Consider the following 22,539-nt stretch of genomic DNA (forward strand, 5'->3'; position numbering starts at 1 on the left):
TCACTAATCTTGTAATTACTGAAAGGTGCCAAGTATTTCTGCCCCGATTTTCTTGCTCCTGTGGAAGCAGTGGCGTGCCCAGGATTTTTGAAAGGGAAGGGTTATATGTAGTTTTTTTTTATGTAGTCAGTCCTCATGTTGCCACATTTTCCTGCCTATGACATTCTTTCTTTTAGAAATGTTGGCCAAAAGGGCGGGTTATAATCACCACCAACCCCCCCCCCCCCCCCTTGGACACGCCACTGTGTGGAAGTCATCCTCCTTACACAAGACATCTTAACCAATTAACATAAAGGCGAAAAGTGATCTCCCGTCTCTTTTCCTCTGAAGTCTAAAATTACGCAGTTGCTCTTGAACCTAAATACGTGCATTCAACGAACTGCAAGTAAATAGGAAATTTTTTACTTCATTTTTCTGTGAAATATATAGGCTGCAGGTGTTTTTATTGGTGAAATGTGTAAATTATATACATTCACAAACATCTAAACCTTAATGCAATTAAAAATAATAATAATTTCCACATTAATTCATTTGCTATTGACAAGGAGTAGGACTACTTTTCGTGAAATGCCCCATATACAATTTATTGGGACACCCTGTATAAACAAATGATGAAGTAAAAATATTATTTTATATTAAACAATGTAAATTTAATGAAAAGTAAATAAAATAAAATTATGATCCAGCAATAGTTATTGGATATAATTAAAGAATGCAACTTTGTTCTCGAGCTATTATTTCTTTTGTATAGTCCACACGTTTACTTCGTTAACGTGGAAGAATAAGGCCCGTATTCATAGTCGTTTCTCAAGAAAGGAAAGCATCTTGAGACCTCTCTTAAGACGCCATGCTGTTTCATAAACGTATCTCAAGATACTAGCCAAGAGACGGTTTACTTCACCATCTTGGATAAGAACAGTCTGTGCCAAGATACACTTTTGGCGTTTCATAGTTCTCTCTCAAGATCCATCTTAAGATTCGCTGTTTCATAGACACTTCTTGGCAGCGTAAGAGCGATATTTGGTCTCTTAAGATCCTGTATTCGCCAAGAGAACGAAACAGGTCTCTTGAGATACAGAATGTTCTCTTCAGAAAATAAAAATGGACGTTGCAGTTAGAAACTATGATGAAGAGGATGGATATTTTGAAAATTTTCTCATTGCAACAGCTGTTTTGTCCAGTTTTTATGCCTCAGTTTTGCATCAGGTATGTAAATTGAACTACTCTCTACGTAATTATCTTAGTTTGAGGAAACCTAAACCTTGTTAATTGGTTGTACTGCCTCTCTTTCTTCGGTTTATTGATTCATAAAGAAAAGTGTAATCCTGTATTATAATAATATTGCTTCTGCATGAACATTATTTGATTCTGAAGTAGTGCATCGATTTGTTACTCAGTTGTGTAGCAAAATAATGGAATACAATAGGATTTCGGTGCCGTTAACCCAATGTACTCCCTCGAGAATTGTTTTGTTTTCTTTTTAATGGACAGATTTCGATGTTTTACGTAATATTAAATTGGTTCCAACTCGCGGAAAACACAAATAACGGATGTATTTGATTCCAAAGTATGACCGGCGTAAGTTAAAACCTTCCATCTACAGTTACTTTCGCCGCCTTTTATTAGTAAAAAACCGTTTATGTGCACACAAAAAGAGCGAAAGAACACGTCAACTCCAAACCTAACACTCCGAAAAATTTTAGCTCCTGTTGTGGAATGTCGTGCTGGGTGCTATATTCACTTGCAAGAAGCCCTCAGGCTGTTTCACAGTAAGGTAACAGACGTACTTTATTTCACAATGACACATCTGTGCGAGCTAAAAATAGTGAAAAACCTCAACATTTAACATAAACCATGCAAGGCATTTACTTTCTTGAGGGAGTACAGATTGTTAAGGGTACCTAGTATTTCTATTTTGGGTGCAACTACTGGCACAATGTGGTGAGATCAGATATATATTTCACACATTTTCAATGTATGTATGTCAAATTACTCACAGTAACTTGGGAAAATAAACAAGACAATAACAGTTATCAAACTACCTAACCCGTGCACTATAGAAGTTTCTGATTATTTTTAGACACACACACATGGAATACCTAACTGCCTTCCCTAACATGCAGTGCAAAAAATAGAATACAAGAAAATATTTGTCTCTTAAAAATAAATTTCCACAGTGACAAATCACGAGACCTGGTGAAAATAGCCCCAAAGCTTGGTTCATCACCTGGTGAATGAAGCTAGTCGCTGATTTTATTTTATTACTACAGTATATATGATTACACAAAAATATATGATTTAACATGAACATATTTGAACAAGCATAATTGTGAAATCATGAATATTTCTCTTCTATTTTCCATTCCAAAGGTGTACACAGAAGAGGCTGTATCCCTTCAGATAATTTTTATTTGACATAAATTAATATAGGTCCAAACTCTGCTTTTGTAATTTCGATATTCTCATAGTACACACACGCATTTACATAAATCATATTCTACATGTGCCTATAAGCAAAAACTGAACAGGTTTTCTGATAAGAATAATTTTACCATCCTGCTCGTGTGCACTTATGCAAGTAGTTTAGGCAGGTATGTAGAAATTGTTTAGATTTGAATAATACTGAAAAACTTTTACAAACACAGTTATTTTCATGTTATTAACTTCAGAAATGAGTATTTTCTGCATTTCAAAATGCACAAGATATGGACATTTTAATAATCAGGTATGTGTATTGGGTTAAGTTGTGGTTAGGCATTAATTTATGTGGAATGAATTTTCTTTACAACTTTCCATGTTCTTATTTTAAATTGTGAGATCAGTCTTAAGGATATTTTGTTGTTATTTTTTCAGGTAGTGCAGGTCCCAAAAGGGAGTTCTTGACTTCGTGGCTAGATGGGCAGGAAGTATTTATGATAATTCAATATTCCAAAGGACAAGATGCAATTCTTCATGGCAAGGGATATTCAGCTCAGCTCGACCATACCTCTACAGTCCATTCCAAGACCCACTAACTGATCCTGAAAGAGGTACAACTATGCCCATGCTCAGCAGAAGAATGTTGTGGAGAGTACCTTTGTTACATGGAAGTGACGTTTTCCACGTTTGTCCAGAAGACTTGGAAACAGTTCGAGACATTGTTATCGCGTGTGCAGTTTTCCACAATATGGGTATCATATACAGTGGCGATGTTGAAATTTTCAAGGAACCTCAGATATCATGTCTGTAGAAATAGAGCCTACACGTGTGCATCGTAACAATGGTGAGCTGCAAAGGAGCTTCTTGTGAATAGACTGTTCATATGAATATAACAATGTGGTCAGCTTATACTTTGTCAAAGACTATTCACTCAGTTTTCAATGTTTCTCTTTTTCTCTCGCACACAATTTTCTGCGTCAGCATGAGTGTGTGACAGTGAATTATAGTGGTAGGAATCCTAGTTTTATGAGATGCCACCTGGGTATCTCTTCATTTGATTTTTATTGTGAACGCTGTTTTAGCATTTTCCATGACGTTAAATTCGTATTCATCCAAGTGCTGTGTGCATTGATACTAAGAATATCAAAAAGTTATCCTGCAAAACTGTATTTTCCTTAAAACCATGCATTTTACTACATGGTTTTAATGTCACCAAAAACATGTGTATTTTGTATACGTGGACAACATAATTTCATTTAACTTATGTTCTTTCCCCTTTTTCTTAGAGTCAAAGAAAATAATGAAATGTGACCTTCCTTTATGTATGACCAGTGAACAAGATTATTCTCAAAATAAATTAGTGCTTTACCTGTAAATTAGTTTTGATTTTTATTTATTACACAGTTTAATGTTTCTCAGTGATGTCCATGTGTCTAGTAAAATTAACTTCTCAGTGATGTCCATGTGTCTAGTAAAATTAACTTCTCAGTGATGTCCATGTGTCTAGGAAAATTAACTATCTTAATTCCTTTGGTTCTTTTATGAATTTGTGCCGGACCCTGTGGCTGAGTGGTTAGCACATTGCGCTGCGACGCCAAGGGTCCCGGGTTTGAATCCCGCTCGGGCTCGGTTGTTTGTGAATGTCCATTCATCAATTTTATCACTCATCCCCATCTTCGCAAATTAGCCAAGAGGCACAAAACGCGAAGTAAAGTAAACTAAATCAATCAATCAATTTTATGAATTTGTAACATGTGGATATTCTTGGAAGCCATGAGAGGGAGTATGTATGCACCATGTGCACACATGCACAGACAATCGATAAAAAAGTAACATAAAAATCTGTGGTATCACACCAAAAATTATTTACAAAAGGAATTATATGCTTTTAACTATTCAGTATAGCCTGGTACAGTTGAGAGTTACTCAGGTAAGTAAGTGCATCAAATTCTCTTGATATCATTCATTAATGGGAAAAGGCCTGATGATAGTGTACAATCAAGCTAATGTTACTCTAATTAACTGGGTAAAAAAAAATATACTCCTTATACGATTTGAAAAATAATGAGTAACTTATGCAAGAGAAATGTTCCTAGGAAGCAATTGAAGGTCTCTGTGTGTAAAACATGCTAAGTGACACCTTGGTCATTTCCGAGTTCATTATAAAAAAATATTATTAGAAGCTATACTGTAGATAAATTGTTTTTGTGTTGTGTTTACCAATTTCAGAAGGCTTCACCGAGTCCAATGCAAATTGTATGACATGGCAATTTCACTCTAAAATTGAAGGATGGCACATTTTACTTTGTAACTCAAAAATACCAAAATGTCACTTACCATGTTTTCCACCCAAGCCCTTCAATTGATCATAGCTTGCTGGAACATTTTATTGTGACCATGGACTCTCACTTTGTTTCTATAGCCTATGGTACAGCGTAAATGAGCAAAGGCAGAGAGGCTGTGATTAGGGAGTGGGATAAATTAGTTTGGTAATGTTTGTGCATCTCCTCATATGTGAGAATCCCATAATCTTGTACCTTCTGTTTTATGATGGAATAAAAAACACACCCAGTGTATTGTTATACACTTTTGCATTAAACTTTGATACATCTCAGATATTCATTAAATGACAGTAGATTTATTTTGTCTTCTGTCAAAAGTTTAGCTCTTAACATATTCTGAATATTTGATGTCCTTTGCTATACACTCATTTTGTGCACAAATGCCAGGCTATAATCGCTCCACATATCTTGTTCACGTGTATTGTAACCACCCATTTGAAATTCCCACTTCTAGATGTTACGCTTTCTTTGTTCATGAATTTTACTTGTACTTGTGTCGAATTATATCATTGCATTTCGCTTATACTCTTGAGAATAGGAGTGAACAATTTATATGCACATTGTGGAAATTCATTATGAGTATTCCGCTTGGGATTTCGAATCCATAGAAGTAGTTTTTGTACTAATCTGATATTCCCCGGACAGATTTTTTCATTTTTACAAAAGAAACTACTTAACGGTAATAAGTTCCTGTAGCATTGTTTAACATCTGGAAGGTTTTGTGTGATGTGGGAATGTTTCATAGCGAAAATTCAACCATTGACACATAGCCCCATGAACGATTCCCGGTAAGGTTAGGTTAGGTTAGGTAGGGTCATGTTTAGGTTGCAATAGTTAAAAATTGGTTTCGAAAGAAATATGCATAGCCCCACAAACCATTTGCGGAAACGTACGTTCTTCAGTTACAAAAACACTTTTATTAAAAAAAATTACAATTACTTTGATCAAAAAAACGTGAATGAATTAAAGAATGTTCCGCGAAGCAGATAGGTAAATACAAATGTCAAAAATTGACAAAACGAAGAAGTTATAGGTGTCCGGGGAATATCAGATATTTACTGAAGTTTTTAGTTTCTTTCATGATTTCTTCTATTTTATGTATGTGGAAAGAGGACATCAAGTAGATTTCAGGAAAAAAAATTGTAAATATTAACAAAGTGAACAACATCTGTTCTATGGTTTTCTGAAAAGAACATGACAATGTGCAAGTAAGTTTGGACTAGATAGCCCTTTCTCATTTGTTGCAAACTTGGGTAGAAAATGGAGAAGCATCCCAGTATTAGACTGATGTAAGGAAATTATGTTCAAACAGATTGATGCTACAGTGAAAGAGTGGTAAGGTTGGTAACCTTCAAGTTCATAAGATTCCTCAAATGCATGCCTGCAGCTGTAAATGCCCATTTTGCACAACTAAACCTTTTTTTTTTTATCCGATGCTTATGGATATATATTCACAAATGAATTGATTTTTCTAATATATAATGTATCAAATCAAATGACCACCCATTTCTTTTTTATAGAATTTCAAAGAGAGCGATCGTATGCAAAAAAAAAGGGGGGGACACTTTTTTCTCAAGACAAAAAAAAATTGCATAGCATAGATTAACGTAGAATTGAGTACGCTGAGTTTTGATGTAACTCGTTTCTATGTAGATTAATTACTGGTTAATTTTTAATTTGAATCCAAACTCTAGTATCTATAAGTTTTAATCCGTGAGTAGATAATTATTTTGTTGTTCTTGTTTCTCTTTCATCAACGTATATGAACAACAAATCATGAAGCTACAGCACAGCGCCTGCTGTGAATTTACGTCTTGACTGCACACCGCTGCGTGATTTTCTTTTGTTTTACTACCAACATACAACTCTATCGCTAACCCAAGAAAAACATACAAAGCCAGGAAAGTAATTCATCTTCTGTAACAAAATCATCACTTATCGAAATAAATGTACTTTTACGACTCTGTTCATAACTTCACGTAATTTATTAATGTATTTCAAAATGTGTTTTGTTGTTTCTTTTGACAATTTCTCTTGCAGTTCTTTTAAGTTGGTATCACTTCAGGCAATCGTATCTCAGGATCGTCGTCTTGGCGAAGAGAAAGTTTCTTTCCTTGGGAAGTGAGGCTCTTAGCCAAGAGTTTCTCAAGATACGACTATGAAACGACACTGTCTCAAGACGAGATTACCTTCCCAAGATCGTCTTGGCTAAGAATCTCTTACACAGTGTCTTGAGATTTAACTATGAATACGGCCCTAAAGGAAACGGCCGCCACAAACGTGGGTGGGGATAAATAGCGGGTGAGTTGTTTTCGTCCAATGACACTCAACCTTCAACCAATGGGCGCAGGTGTCATTGTGCTCGTCTACTCCACGTGGAGTCCTTGAGCCAATGGGTACAGCTGTCATTGTTAGGGGTGTGCGGGATCTCAAAAAGTCAGGACCGGGATCGGGAAAAAAAAATTCCCGTCCCGATCCCGACTTTTCGGGATCACGAGCAGTCGGGAAATACCGAATGGTCATGTTTAAAAGTCGTTAATTCTCTACGTTTTCTGCATTGTAAATGTCTTGAACTTATCGGAAATTGTTCGTTTTTGTTCCAGAAATGAGAAAACCATCACTTAAAGTGAAAATGACGTGTAGAATTCGATATTTCCAGAGCTTCGGAAAATTTTGGATATTTCCCGTCCCGTAAATTTTCCGACTTTGTCGGGAAATTGCGAATTTTTCGCGTCCCGAAAATTCTGTCCCGCACACCCCTAGTCATTGTGCTCGTCTACTCCACGTGGAGTCTCATTCACATTGTTGGAGCTGTTGGGCGCTCTCCGTCGACTTCAAAGCGAGCCGGTAGAGTCCAGCACAGATATTTCTGCCGTGCGATGCGCGACAGAACTAAAGAAGCAGTGTTGCTAATGGAGCAGATAGAAAAATCGCTGCAGTGCGCCGATGCACAGCTGTTACGTACAACAAGGAAATTAGAGAATTCAGGTCCATCTAACGTTGAGTTTTAAACGTCATGCATTATACCAGGACTAGGATTAATATGTACTAACAAGTGGCTTTGTATGTAGCTACATACATATGGACTAAAATTCGCAAAATATGAACTAACACATACGTAAAATTACCAAAAATGCTGCAAAGAAGACTTCTTCATATGATTCCTTATTTGAGTGATTTCAAACAAAATAAAAAAATATTATTTTTCATTGCATTAATGCACTGGTGGCGTTCTAACTGTTCACTCCCAAAACCCGTATACACTGGTACGGAACTGCAACGGCAGATAACAACATGCCAACGTGTTAAACCGCGACAATTGGACCACAACACTCCTCCTCAAGCAGTATTATTATTTCCTCTCTGTGATCGGCGAAAGTCGGTTGCCTTTCTTCTACATTTACAAACGATGCCGGCTTCCACAACAATAACAAGTACATATACTGCCACTAGACGATAAGCTGCACGGTTTTTTCTTTTGCTATGAAACAGGGCTGGCGCTAGTAATTTTGCCTCCTTGGGCGGTGGCGGTAGATGCCGTTCCATTTCGACCCCCCCCCCCCGCCATTACGCAGCAACGGGAAATTGAAAATCAATATATTCCTAAGAAAAACATCAAAATATAAAATAAATAATGAGACTTCTTATGCTATTTCAATACTATTAAGCGCAAAACAATATCTCGCTCGACCACAGTTTTCAATAGGCTTATTTTTTTCTTCTCTACAAATTTTGCCGCCCTGGCCGGTGGCACGGTTCGCCCTCCCCTTCCGCCGGCCCTGCTATGAACTTGGTCACCCATCAAAGCATGGCAATTTTAACACAGAAAACAATATGCATCGCATTAAGCAGCAAAAATGGCAGCCTCCTCTTCCTCCACCTAAATCTCATCTTTCGCAGCAAACGTCGCAAACTCTCTTGACTTCCCATAAAATGTATGTCCGCCTGTAATTTGACATGCAATTTTTTCAATGTCGCACTTCATTTTCACGCAGAGCGTAGTCGTATATGCGCCTACGGATAACGTTTTCATCGAAAGCGTCCACTGACGATTTGGTCGTTGGTCTTTGTCGTTCTTTCCCGGGAGTGTGGAATGATGTGGAGGGGCCTTCTGACATCTCAAGAGATTGTCTTTCGCTCATGATAGCCCTGATTGTTCGTTCAGGAACTCCAGTCGCAGCCGCTGCTCTCTTGCCAAAATGCTGTATTGGGATGCTAACACCTTCACTGGCTTCCTCCTTCATGAACTCGTGCACGTTGCTTAGAATTTCCCGAGCTTGGCTATGCAAGGTTTTTGATTTCAACTTTGACAGAACTGGAGGCATTATGGAATTTAACGTTCATTAATAAACACACACTTTCACATACACACACGCAATACATGCACACAACGTCAAACCGGTAAAATACTTAGTATAAAATAAAAATATGGTGCTTCCAATCCAACAAAACTTACCGTCATTTTACCTGCCTTTCCCCTTCCGTGACAGAAATAGTGCTTCATTATTACAGTTGGCAACACTAGTTACTAGCTAGCCAATGAACATGCACTGCATAAAAGAAGCAACCACTACGCCATGCTATATTGCAGGCGCGGAGCGTCCATGTAAGCCGTGTAAGCCGGGCTTACACTTTATTAGTTCTAGTAAAATGTATGTAATTATATGGCAAAATTAGTAAAAACTTCAAAGTTCAACTCGGCCGATACCAGTCTTCGAGATCCTGTTTGTTAGATTGCAACACTTCAGCACCAGGGGACACATGGGAACTCCCGCCTTTTGCTTGCGGAAAGTTGTAAGCCGTCTCAATGTTGCCTTACAAATTTCTGACCGCGAAGGAGCAGTGCCTACCGTATCTGGATGAAGAAGAGCAAGGAATATAGGGAGAAGAGCGGGCCAAACCCTAGGTCTGTAAACCTACGGCCAGAGGCTTACAGCAGCGTTGCAAACCCCATGTTTAGAAAAAGTGTTGTTCATGGACGTGCGCAGTATTTCTTTCCACCAGGGAGGATTAAGCAAAGTATTTTTTTTCAGGGGTTGGGGTAAACTAGGTATATTTCCCTTCTCAGAATATACTAATTCAATTTGAAGTTAACATTTTTCTTCAACGCCCTTACAATAATTAACAATTTGATGTGACTGAAATGAAATTGTATGTGTGAAAATGGTTGACATTCATTTTTCAGGAAGTGTATCCTTGCCTTGCCCCTTCTGGACATCCATGGTGTCGTTTAAACTACAAAATTATGCTACATACTACTAAATTGTTCTGTGATTTTCATATTATTAATATTAATTTATAACAAAAATATAAATATAAATTCGAACGGTTCAACCAACGGCATTGGTTCGACGTTATACGTGAAAAGTTTGAGAAAATTCAACCACAACAAAAAGTGGCCCTCTTGTTTTATTTATATCCCCAACTTACAAACGACTTTTTAAACTTGTGCGAAATTTAGCACCATTATGCTTGGGTTGGCTTCACTGAATACGCGCTAGCGAAACACATGTCCTGCAAAAGGAGGGGCTCCAGCCTTGTCGGGTATGAATGGTTGACTGCAAAGGAAATTTGAGCCGGCGGTGCTTCAAGGAGGGTTTTTTTCCAGGGAACCGGGAATTCTGAAGCAAAAATCTAACAGGAAGGGGAAAAAGGAGAAACCTAAAAATGAGCGGGATACGGGAAAACTAGATACACATTGATGTGCTAAATTCTTGTTTCTGTTGTTAGCTTGTAGGAGAGCATAAACATCAGAAATATTAAGATCTCTGTTTACCGTTTATGTATAAACTCAGCTGGTAATAATTGAGCTAAAAAGTGCAAAAATAAATAAATAAATAAATGTTAATGAAAGCTGAAGATTGAACCAATTTTACAAATCTCATGTCAAATGTGAACCAAATATTACTAATTACGTAGTCCGTGATTCAAACACTCTTCGAACAGCGTTCGAAAAGCCTGTTTATGATCTTTTAGGTGCTAGATTTGCTTTTACAGTATCCTAAGAAAGCACTTACATGTCCTTTGATAGACATTTCTGAATATGTCCATACAATTAATGAGCATTTCTTCTATAATTAATATTGTATTTTTTTTTTTTTACTAAATATAGGGAATTTTAAGGCACGAGAGGGAATTTATTTATATCCGAAAGGGATATTCCCCTCACAGCCCGAAAGATCACTGCTTTGAGCAGTGACCAATTTTGGATCTGGTTTCTTTTTGTTTCCCCGTTCTTGTTGTCGAGGTATTGCTTTTGCGAATTCCATCTATTGAAAGCGGACTGTCGGCCCTGTGCTGTGGTGTGATAGTGAAGTGCATTATGGAATAAAACGAGTGTGATTGTGCGGTGGGGTGGAGAACTTGGTGCAAACGCCGTTATCCAGCAAGGATTTTGCTGCCAAGAAGAAACTTGAGGATGTAGGTAGGCCCACCCCTTCCTTCTCTAGCAGGCATAGTAACAGAAACGAAAAAAAAGTGCGCCGATTTTGTGATTCAGGGTACGAAGTTGATACTTGGTTATGCGGTTGTAAAAAGTATTCAGCACTTTTCTGTTTCCTTCTGTTTTCGTTTCTTTATTATTATTATTATTATTAATTTTATCTAACTTTGCATATTTTTATCGTTACGTTACTCATTGTGATAGGAATAAGATTGACTTAATTATCAGTTGAAATGCAGGATACACACAGCCTAGCACAGAAAACACCAATCCCAGAGATTTATCCAGAATTTTTAATTTGGTGAAAAATTCCAGGGAAGTGTTCTGAAAAAATTGGGGGGGGGGGGTCGATGTGTGAGGATAAATCACTAACCATGTCAGCCAAAAAATAAGAACAACGGGAAACCTTCATCATGATAGGCTTACACTGTTGGAAAGGTCACGCTCCGCCACTGCTATATTGACACATTACCGTCCCTGCCGAACGGTGTGAACCGCGAGCTGGAGCGCTATTCAATTGTTTTCAATGATGTTTGCGCGAGTCAAGGTAACTTAATATACTATAAGGTAGCGCCATCCGAAAATTACCGATCATGCACGAGCGCATGACGTCATGTGGGAGGATCGGTTATGCTCGGTGCGCCTTCGGTTATGTTCGTTCGGGGCTAGGCCGAAGCAAACGGCCGCTATAATTTCTATGAAAGTTTCAGAGAGGGAAAATGTTTCATTACTTTGAGGGGTAAATATTAATTATCATACTTCGGGCTGGTATTGAGGTATTCCTTTAATGATTAGTAACATAATTAAAACATGCTACTTTTAAAAGAGGGAAAATTGCACATGCAAACGTATTGTAAAAATTCATGTTTCTGAAACCTGATCGATATATTACAAAGAAGGTTGTCCGTGTTCTCATTAGAATTTCAGATTTCATCATTTCGTAAATCGCATTATGATTTTAATAAGAAACGTTGCATGCTAAAGAAGAATTGCATAGTGAAAGAGTTACAAAGAAAGAATTGATTGACATATTTGGTTTATTTTTGCTTTTCTGTCTTTTTTTAAATATGAAAGTAAAACCCATAAGAGGATCTCTTTCTTTGTTTCCACAAGCCGGCCTCCTTGGCGTAGTGGTTAGCATCGAACTTCAACGCCAGAGGTTTGGGTTCGAATCCTGGCTTGGGCATGAATGTTTGTGAGTGTTCATTCATCATTTCATCACTCATCCCTATCTTCGCAAATTAGCCAAAAGTGACACAAGATGCAAAGTAAATTAAGCAAATCAATCAATCAATATTTGTTTTCACATATACTATCACATTTACTAAATTCTCAATTTTCTCATTAAGCACAAATCAATGTCTTACCCGATTGGATTCGAATCCGGGACCCCTGGCGTCGAAGCGCGATGTGCTAACCACTACGCCAAGGAGATCGACAGAGGCCTCCGAGGTACTACGGGCCTCACAGAACGTCACAGGAGTACTATCGGATTATAAATTATGGATATTAGAGTTTGGATAATAAATAAATAAATTATATAATATATAATCTATATATAAAAAAACACCCGTTCTTTATTTATAGAATCTCAAAGAGAGCTATAGTTTGCCAAACTAAAAAATAATCCTATTTTGTTCTCACGATGGTAAAAATAGAAGGCATAATCAAAAATAAATTGATAACTATAGATTGACACAGAATTGAATAAGCTGAATTTTGATGTAACTTGTTTTTATGTGGTTCTACTGATTAACTTTTAATTGGAGTCCAAACTTGAATATCCGTAATTTTTAATCCGATAGTAGTCTGGTATAATCTATTTACAACATTTAACACAACGCAGTACAAAAGCCTAATATTTAGTTTTCTGACTGAATAGTTCCTTCTTATTCATTCAGAACGTTGCAATCATTTCCAGGAACATTTCAAATTTTACATAACATCAGAAAGTATTAAAATTATACTGATATACTTAAAATCCAATCTTTACCATTCTCCATAATGTAACTTTATTTTTGAAATTATCAAGTGAAAGAGGCAATATACAATCTAGATAAAATTTTACTCTGCATTTGAAACTTACTCTAAATTCGAAAGAATTCCCAACCTTCTTCATATATTTATTTACTGTACAATAATTTACGTACGGATCAAAGTTCCACATGCAAAAATTTTTTGGAAAGTTTTATGTGGAGGAAGAATGATGAAATAGTTTGTAAGATAGTAGTTTCAGACTTTGAAAACGCAATCCCAGTTTGTAATTTGCAGATATTTTAAATTTCTCTGGTTCAAATTTGGCTGCAAGTTATCGTTGCCATAGTTCAAAAAAGTATTTTTTCGTATTAAGAACTTTACATATAAACGCATGCAGAAGACGAGACAAAGTGTACAAGTACTAATTTAACTAAGTTAACCTACTCGAAATACTTGATGAGTACTAGGAACATCAAACTTAAATGTCTTAGGCCCGTATTCATAGTCGTTTCTCAAGAAAGGAAAGCGTCTTGAGACCTCTCTTAAGACGCCATGCTGTTTCATAAACGTATCTCAAGATACTAGCCAAGAGACGGTTTGCTTCACCATCTTTGATAAGAACAGTCTGTGCCAAGAGACACTTTTGGCGTTTCATAGTTCTCTCTCAAGATCCATCTTAAGATTCGCTGTTTCATAGACACTTCTTGGCAGCGTAAGAGCGATATTCGGTCTCTTAAGATCCTGTATTCGCCAAGAGAACTAAACAGGTCTCTTGAGATAACGAATGTTCTCTTGAGAAAATGTAAATGGACGTTGCAGTTAGAAACTATGATAAAGAGGATGCATATTTTGAAGATTTTCTCATTGCAACAGCTGTTTTGTCCAGTTTTTATGCCTCAGTTTTGCATCAGGTATGTAAATTGAACTACTCTCTACGTAATTATCTTAGTTTGAGGAAACCTAAACCTTGTTAATTGGTTGTACTGCCTCTCTTTCTTCGGTTTATTGATTCATAAAGAAAAGTGTAATCCTGTATTATAATAATATTGCTTCTGCATGAACATTATTTGATTCTGAAGTAGTGCATCGATTTGTTACTCAGTTGTGTAGCAAAATAATGGAATACAATAGGATTTCGGTGCCGTTAATCCAATGTACTCCCTCGAGAATTGTTTTGTTTTCTTTTTAATGGACAGATTTCGATGTTTTACGTAATATTAAATTGGTTCCAACTCGCGGAAAACACAAATAACGGATGTATTTGATTCCAAAGTATGACCGGCGTAAGTTAAAACCTTCCATCTACAGTTACTTTCGCCGCCTTTTATTAGTAAAAAAACCGTTTATGTGCACACAAAAAGAGCGAAAGAATACGTCAACTCCAAACCTAACACTCCTAACTTAACGACGAAAAATTTTAGCTCCTGTTGTGGAATGTCGTGCTGGGTGCTATATTCACTTGCAAGAAGCCCTCAGGCTGTTTCACAGTAAGGTAACAGACGTACTTTATTTCACAATGACACATCTGTGCGAGCTAAAAATAGTGAAAAACCTCAACATTTAACATAAACCATGCAAGGCATTTACTTTCTTGAGGGAGTACAGATTGTTAAGGGTACCTAGTATTTCTATTTTGGGCAACTACTGGCACAATGTGGTGAGACCAGATATATCTTTCACACATTTTCAATGTATGTATGTCAAATTACTCACACTAACTTGGGAAAATAAACAAGACAATAACAGTTAATCAAACTACCTAACCTGTGCACTATAGAAGTTTCTGATTATTTTTAGACACACAAATGGAATACCTAACTGCCCTCCCTAACATGCAGTGCAAAAGATAGAATACAAGAAAATATTTGTGTCTTAAAAATAAATTTCCACAGTGACAAATCACGATACCTGGTGAAAATAGCCCCAAAGCTTGGTTCATCACCTGGTGAATGAAGGTAGTCGCTGATTTTATTTTATTACTACAGTATATATGATTACACAAAAATATATGATTTAACATGAACATATTTGAACAAGCATAATTGTGAAATCATGAATATTTCTCTTCTATTTTCCATTCCAAAGGTGTACACAGAAGAGGCTGTATCCCTTCAGATAATTTTTATTTGACATAAATTAATATAGGTCCAAACTCTGCTTTTGTAATTTCGATATTCTCATAGTACACACATGCATTTACATAAATCATATTCTACATGTGCCTATAAGCAAATACTGAACAGGTTTTCTGATGAGAATAATTTTACCATCCTGCTCGTGTGCACTTATGCAAGTAGTTTAGGCAGGTATGTAGAAATTGTTTAGATTTGAATAATATTGAAAAACTTTTACAAACACAGTTATTTTCATGTTATTAACTTCAGAAATGAGTATTTTCTGCATTTCAAAATGCACAAGATATGGACATTTTAATAATCAGGTATGTGTATTGGGTTAATTTGTGGTCAGGCATTAATTTATGTGGAATGAATTTTCGTTACAACTTTCCATGTTCTTATTTTAAATTGTGAGATCAGTCTTAAGGATATTTTGTTGTTATTTTTTCAGGTAGTGCAGGTCCAAAAAGTGAGTTCTTGACTTCGTGGCTAGATGGGCAGGAAGTATTTATGATAATTCAATATTCCAAAGGACAAGATGCAATTCTTCATGGCAAGGGATATTCAGCTCAGCTCGACCATACCTCTACAGTCCATTCCAAGACCCACCAACTGATCCTGAAAGAGGTACAACTATGCCCATGCTCAGCAGAGGAATGTTGTGGAGAGTACCTTTGGGATGGAAGCGACGTTTTCCACGTTTGTCCAGAAGACGTGGAAACAGTTAGAGACATTGTTATCGCGTGTGCAGTTTTCCACAATATGGGTATCATATACAGTGGCGATGTTGAAATTTTCAAGGAACCTCAGATATCATGTCTGTAGAAATAGAGCCTACACGTGTGCATCGTAACAATGGTGAGCTGCAAAGGAGCTTCTTGTGAATAGACTGTTCATATGAATATAACAATGTGGTCAGCTTATACTTTGTCAAAGACTATTCACTCAGTTTTCAATGGTTCTCTTTTTCTCTCGCACACAATTTTCTGCATCAGCATGTGTGTGTGACTGTGAATTATAGTGGTAGGAATCCTAGTTTTATGAGATTCGTTTGATTTTTATTGTGAACGCTGTTTTAGCATTTTCCATGACGTTAAATTCGTATTCATCCAAGTGCTGTGTGCATTGATACTATTGATTGATACTAAGAATATCAAAAAGTTATGCTGCAAAACTGTATTTTCCTTAAAACCATGCATTTTACTACATGGTTTTAATGTCACCAAAAACATGTGTATTTTGTATATGTGGACAACATAATTTCATTTAACTTATGTTCTTTCCCCTTTTTTTTAGAGTCAAAGAAAATAATGAAATGTGACCTTCCTTTATGTATGACCAGTGAACAAGATTATTCTCAAAATAAATTAGTGCTTTACCTGTAAATTAGTTTTGATTTTTATTTATTACACAGTTTAATGTTTCTCAGTGATGTCCATGTGTCTAGTAAAATTAACTTCTCAGTGATGTCCATGTGTCTAGGAAAATTAACTATCTTAATTCCTTTGGTTCTTTTATGAATTTGTGCCGGACCCTGTGGCTGAGTGGTTAGCACATTGCACTGCGACGCCAAGGGTCCCGGGTTCGAATCCCGCTCGGGCTCGGTTGTTTGTGAATGTCCATTCATCAATTTCATCACTCCCCCATCTTCGCAAATTAGTCAAGAGGCACAAAACGCGAAGTAAAGTAAACTAAATCAATCAATCAATTTTATGAATTTGTATCATGTGGATATTCTTGGAAGCCATGGGAGGGAGTATTTATGCACCATGTGCACACATGCACAGACAATCTATAAAAAAGTAACATAAAAATCTGTGGTATCACACCAAAAATTATTTACAACAGGAATTATATGCTTTCAACTATTCAGTATAGCCTGGTACAGTTGAGAGTTACTGAGGTAAGTAAGTGCATCAAATTATCTTGATATCATTCATTAATGGGAAAAGGCCTGATGATAGTGTACCATCAAGCTAATGTTACTCTAATTGACGGGGTAAACAAATATATACTCCTTATATGATTTGAAAAATAATGAGTAACTTATGCAAGAGAAATGTTCATAGGAAGCAATTGAAGGTCTCTGTGTGTAAAACATGCTAAGTGACACCTTGGTCATTTCCGAGTTCATTATGAAAAAAATATTATTAGAAGCTATACTGTAGATAAATTGTTTTTGTGTTGTGTTTACCAATTTCAGAAGGCTTCACCGAGTCTAATGCAAATTGTATGACATGGCAATTTCACTCTAAAATTGAAGGATGGCACATTTTACTTTGTAACTCAAAAATACCAAAATGTCACTTACCATGTTTTTCACCCAAGCCCTTCAATTGATCATAGCTCGCTGGAACATTTTATTGTGACCATGGACTCTCACTTTGTTTCTATAGCCTATGGTACAGCGTAAATGAGCAAAGGCAGAGAGGCTGTGATTAGGGAGTGGGATAAATTAGTTTGGTAATGTTTGTGCATCTCCTCATATGTGAGAATCCCATAATCTTGTACCTTCTGTTTTATGATGGAATAAAAAACACACCCAGTGTATTGTTATACACTTTTGCATTAAACTTTGATACATCTCAGATATTCATTAAATGACAGTAGATTTATTTTGTCTTCTGTCAAAAGTTTAGCTCTTAACATATTCTGAATATTTGATGTCCTTTGCTATACACTCATTTTGTGCATAAATGCCAGGCTATAATCGCTCCGCATATCTTGTTCACGTGTATTGTAATCACCCATTTGAAATGTGCCGAAACACGCCCGCTCCAATAAAGGCGATTTTATTATTATTATTATTATTATTATTCCAACTTCTCAATGTTACGCTTTCTTCGTTGATGAATTTTACTTGTACTTGTGTCGAATTATGTCATTGCATTTCGCTTATACTCTTGAGAGGAGTGAACAATTTATATGCACATTGTGGAAATTCATTATGAGTATTCCGCTTGGGATTTCGAATCCATAGAAGTAGTTTTGGTACTAATCTGATATTCCCCGGACAGATTTTTTCATTTTTACAGAAGAAACTACTTAACGGTAATAAGTTCCTGTAGCATTGTTTAACATCTGGAAGGTGTTTTGTGTGATGTGGGAATGTTTCATAGCGGAAATTCAACCATTGACACATAGCCCCATGAACGATTCCCGGTAAGGTTAGGTTAGGTAGGGTCACGTTTAGGTTAAAATAGTTAAAAATTGGTTTCGAAAGAAATATGCGTAGCCCCACACACCATTCTCGCATAGCCCCACAAACCATCGACACATAGCCCCACAAACCATTTGCGGAAACGTACGTTCTTCAGTTACAAAAACACTTTTATTAAAAAAAAATACAATTACTTTGATAAAAAAAACGTGAATGGGTTAAAGAATGTTCCGAAAGTGAACAACATCTGTTCTATGGTTTTCTGAAAAGAACATGACAATGTGCAGGTAAGTTTGGACTAGATAGCCCTTTCTCATTTGTTGCAAATTGATACTTGGGTAGAAAATGGAGAAGCATCCCAGTATTAGACTGATGTAAGGAAATTATGTTCAAACATATTGATGCTACAGTGAAAGAGTGGTAAGGTTGGTAACCTTCAAGTTCATAAGATTCCTCAAATGCATGCCTGCAGCTGTAAATGCCCATTTTGCTCAACTAAAACTTTTTTTTTTATCTTATGCTTATGGATATATATTCACAAATGAATTGATTTTTCTAATATATAATGTATCAAATTTGTGTCCCAAAAAAGTTGAATTGAAATGGTTCTCGCACATATCAATGCAGCGATGTCCGTTGAACCATAGAAACTGCAGGCTCTTAGTGCTAACAGTGTTGGACACGTTCCATGTACTTATTTACTCCAGGCTGTCTACCAGTCAAGATAGTCAAGAAATCATGCTTGTGGTCAAGAATGTTTGCTATTTTTTTTTTTTTTTGCAGTGTAGCGAGTTAAATTGTTATATACCTGTCCTGGGATTTAACAATATTGAATATTTGAAAATTTAAATTATATTGAGTTTTGTTTAAAATTTGTTTACTTTGGTTCTTAAGAATTACATTTTTGTATGCATAAAGTTTTGTAAAAATATTACATAACGTAATGTGGCCATTCCCCATCTAAGATGATATCTGGAGCATTAATTTTTACATGCATTAATAATTAAAGCAAGTCAAGCACAGCTTCAGTTTTCATCTTCACTGGCCTTCTGGTAAGGGTTTTTCATTGAATAAAAATATCTAAATTTGCAACTATGCCTAAGTAGTGAACGATTAAATAAGGTTAAGAAAAAGGGAAGAAAGATCAAGAATTTTGGATTTGTTATTTTGGTAGACACCCTGTACTCCGTTGATTAAAAATCTGTTTTGCAACGTGAATTGACAATAATAATGGATTTGAAAAACATGCAAAGACCTTCAAAGCAAGACCAAAATTGTATTTGTAGGACTACAATACTATAAGAGAAGTAGTTTCGCAAAAATTGATAACAATAGTTTTTTGACAAATTTTAGAAATCTGAAAATTAAGAATTGTTTAAAACCTTCCTGGTTGCACCGTAATAAAATTTCATTAGAATCGGACCACCCATTTCTTTTTTATAGAATTTCAAAGAGAGCGATCGTATGCAAAAAAAAAGGGGGGGACACTTTTTTCTCAAGACAAAAAAAATTGCGTAGCATAGATTAACGCAGAATTGAGTACGCTGAGTTTTGATGTAACTCGTTTCTATGTAGACTAATTACTGGTTAATTTTTAATTTGAATCCAAACTCTAGTATCTATAAGTTTTAATCCGTGAGTAGATAATTATTTTGTTGTTCTTGTTTCTCTTTCATCAACGTATATGAACAACAAAACATGAAGCTACAGCACAGCGCCTGTAGTGAATTTACGTCTTGACTGCACACCGCTGCGTGATTTTCTTTTGTTTTACTACCAACATACAACCCTATCGCTAACCCAAGAAAAACATACAAAGCCAGGAAAGTAATTCATCTTCTGTAACAAAATCATCACTTATCGAAATAAATGTACTTTTACGACTCTGTTCATAACTTCACGTAATTTATTAATGTATTTCAAAATGTGTTTTGTTGTTTCTTTTGACAATTTCTCTTGCAGTTCTTTTAAGTTGGTATCACTTCAGGCAATCGTATCTCAGGATCGTCGTCTTGGCGAAGAGAAAGTTTCTTTCCTTGGGAAGAGCGGCTCTTAGACAAGAGTTTCTCAAGATACGACTATGAAACGACACTGTCTCAAGACGAGATTACCTTCCCAATATCGTCTTGGCTAAGAATCTCTTGCACAGTGTCTTGAGATTTAACTATGAATACGGCCCTTAACCTACTAATTCAAGCCTATAGAAATAGATTTATGATAACACGGTAAATGAAACGCTTTGAGAATATCGATGAAAATATCTTAGTTTAATTAAACAATAAAGGAGAAAGTTACATGAACTCACAATGATTGACCGTGCAACTGTACGAATCATTATTCGTTAAAGGACTTTGTCCGCAGATTTTCCATTTTCATTTCCATGTGTGTCTGAGTTGTATAACCGGAAAATATACTCCAAGGCAGATATGCGACACACATTTGTACATTGACGAAGTAACTTGCATTACACTACTCTTAGATCTTGCTCTTTTTGACAGAAATGTACTACAAAGAAATAATGTAACATCCATTGGTTTATATTGAGTACAAGGGTACAAAATTATTCACAATATATTTGTGAAATACCAAAATTGAACGAAGTTGCAAAAATTTCAATGATGGGTGTAATATTCACTCATGCAATATTTACCATCGTGCATACAACGCTATGTAACTCGAATTGAAAATGTACTAAGTGAATTTAATTTCCAATAGCGTGGAAGTTATACCTGCCGCAAAATTAGTTTGGTATTGAGAGCTGAAGTAACACGCGTCACGGTGTTGCCATATCATGCGGTACGGTACGCAGTGCAGCCTTCTGACGCTGTGTCGAGGAAAACGTGTTATAGAAAAGAACAACAATGATGAAATGTGTTATTGTTTTTCGAGGAAAACGGAATAACAATAATGACAACAATGATGAATGTGCTATTGTTTTCTCTCTTCATTTCCATCTCCCTTACAACATGAACGAATTAACGAAACGAGCATTGTTTACAGGTTACCTTTTCAATTCATTCTGAAAATATTGAATATATACACTTTCAATAATCATTTCTTTCCGAAGTCGCCGTTAAAGTCTGCCCATCTTTCAATTATACCGCAACTGAATTGCACAAAGTCCAGTTGGTGAGGCGTCTGACTTTTACGCGGGAGACCCGCGGTGGTTTGGGGAACTCTTTCAAATATCCTTAGCAGGCCTCCCCGATGGGGTAGTGGTAACGTCGTCGCCTTGTAATCAAGGCCGATGGAGGCACATGGCACAGTGGTTCGGATCCCACTTTAAACTGTAGGTCCAGTCCCGAATAGCCTTCCCGTGCATAAAGTGAACTTAAAACAACAAATGAATGAATGAATCAATCAATCAAATATCCCTAGCGACTCCGGAGTCGACTCAGCAAAATGAGTACCTTGGGCAAACCTGGGGTAAAGGCGGTTGGTGAACCACATCACCGCATCACCTCCATAATATGGTCGAGGTCGAGAATGTGTGGAGCCCTACCTCCACATCCCCATATGCCTCCATACTTTACTTTATTTTGCGTCCATTATTTGTTTTTGTATGAGAATCCTAGAGATTTTATGACTGTCCTTAAAGATGTTTTCCCACCTTGAAAAAGTCCCGAATCTTTCAACGAAACGCGCAGTTTCCCTACAGTGGGATGAACTTTCCTCCTATAATAAGAGTAAATATGGCGACGAATAGCGTCTTGCTGAAAGGTATCTAAATTTGTTACGCGTTTACTTATATTCCTCTTCTTTCCTGGGGTTTCCAGTTTTGAAGCCTCGCATTGATTTATTTCTACCACATTATATTCTTCTTTCCCCATGGTAACAATAGTGTTCTTAGACACGCCGACAGCAGCAGCAGTCCTGTCCAGAACTTTACAGAAATGATTGGACCCCCATTGTTTCTCTCTTGCTCAAAATATTTGCGCACAGAACAAACGTTTTCTCGCCTTTGGCCTTTGAGAGGAATTCCTCGAGTATTGCCTCCTGTGCTTGACATTCTTCACACAAGCACACGACACAGTCAAGCAGAAAATTATGTACAAAAAAAAAACATACTAACAAGAAGAAGAA

The sequence above is a fragment of the Lepisma saccharinum genome, chromosome 8 (genome assembly GCF_977018435.1).
Source record: "Lepisma saccharinum chromosome 8, izLepSacc3.1, whole genome shotgun sequence".
NCBI classification, from domain to species: domain Eukaryota; kingdom Metazoa; phylum Arthropoda; class Insecta; order Zygentoma; family Lepismatidae; genus Lepisma; species Lepisma saccharinum.